General features: G+C 39.1%; 1 protein-coding gene across 1 annotated transcript in view; it reads right to left on the bottom strand.

Annotated features, from left to right (window-relative positions):
* LOC106517560 (tropomyosin alpha-1 chain) overlaps nt 1-1,752 on the bottom strand; it is a 214,157-nt gene that overhangs the window by 90,840 nt on the left and 121,565 nt on the right. The gene's annotated exons all lie outside the window — the stretch shown is intronic.

Consider the following 1,752-nt stretch of genomic DNA (forward strand, 5'->3'; position numbering starts at 1 on the left):
CACACACACACACACACACACACACACACACACACACACACACACACACACACACACACACACACACACACACAATGATGGGCATGTAATGCAGGGGAACAACAGCTCATATATAAAACTACATCTATCAGTGTTTTTTGGGGGTTTTTCTAAACATGCTCAGTCATTTACGCCTTTTCTGTAACTGGCTTTGTTGCAGGAATTCCTAAAACCACAGCAGAGGCAATGTGCAGATTGGTTATTTGGCGAGGTTTTTAATAAAGAAAGAAAGAAAGAAAGAAAGAAAGAAAGAAGGACTGTCAGCAAAATGAGCATTGTAGTTTAGGAGCAATGCCTTCTGTTCAACAGTAAAACACCTGTTGTGAAGCTGTGCAACTTTGCAGAACTTTACTGTATGTGTGCGAGTGGAAAAGCAATAAATCACATAAAAGAAAAGCCTTTGAGGCAAAACTCGTACTCTTTATATAACTTAGAGTGTGYGTTTTGTTTTATACTAATATGTTTGGTCATTTTTGACCACTTCCTTCGTCATTTCTCAACTTTCTGAGGACATTACTTGAAACTAAATAACATAAAACACATTTGCATAAGCTAGTACTGTAAATGTTAGGGGTGCACCAATWCARAAAATTCATGATTCATTTCGATTCAATACTTTAGTGTCACGGTTCGATAATCCTTTATTCCCATGCCCTTCTTAAYTTGTAATTTATTGAAATGAATTATGAACATTGGTTTAACCTCAAAAGTACAGTTTTTAAATTAAACGTTTCTGAAAAAGCAGGTTTCTCAGTGGATCTGTGCTCCACAATGCAGCCTAGGTGGAGTAGTCGAACACAGATCCACTGAGCCTTCAACACAGTTCGACAGATAGTGTGTATTGAAGCACTGTATTGAACAGTTTCATTCAGATCCATGTTTTGTTGCAAACCCAAGTAAATGTCGATTAAAGTCACATCTAAGGCTAAAACTTTTGCATTGTTGATTGCCGTGATGAAGTGATTCAACTCAATCTGCTGGCTTCTTCTTTAGATTGTTCCTTTTTTCATGTACAGTACCCTGAGACAACGTATGTTGTGACTTGGCGCTATATAAATAAACTGAATTGAATTGCTGTCAGTGATRGTGGTTTTGGAGAGGTACTGGTAATATATACTCTGCCACCCAACAATGAGATTTACACACAGAACCTACAAGGCTGCCATGTAAATATCATTACATATTGGGCTTCCTATATGATTTTCATCTATATGGCATTTTGAAAGTGTGCCTGTGTGGGTGTATAATAAAGAAGTAGAATAATTTAGAWATGTTCATAATAAAAAAGAAAGGAAAATTAGAGAATTCATGAGGAGATTCTATGGAAGATGCTTTCATTCCCCGTTTCTTATCTTGATCCGCGTTATTATATTTGCTCAATCAAAACCCCTCTTTTGCAAAACATCTATATGAACGGCTCCTCTCGCTCTGTCCCGCTCTCTTGCTCATTCGCAATTACGAGAGTAAGACAAAGAAAAAAAAGCGATTCATCTTTCTGTCGCGGTCCCTTAATGATATCATTAAAATGACTGACAGCTTTGAATAGCATCGGGAGCCTTCCCCAGTCAAAACAAATCTGATCCGTTTTGGAAACAGGGTCTGGTGGTTCGTTAGGGAAGGGGAGGGTGGGGTGTGGGGCTGCGGGGCCAACATGAGAAGGGGCACGTGTGTAAAACGGGGTGAGGATCGGAAGGGGCTGCTAATGAGGAATAC

The sequence above is a fragment of the Austrofundulus limnaeus genome, unplaced genomic scaffold (genome assembly GCF_001266775.1).
Source record: "Austrofundulus limnaeus strain Quisiro unplaced genomic scaffold, Austrofundulus_limnaeus-1.0 Scaffold50, whole genome shotgun sequence".
In the NCBI taxonomy this organism is placed as follows: Eukaryota; Metazoa; Chordata; class Actinopteri; order Cyprinodontiformes; family Rivulidae; genus Austrofundulus; species Austrofundulus limnaeus.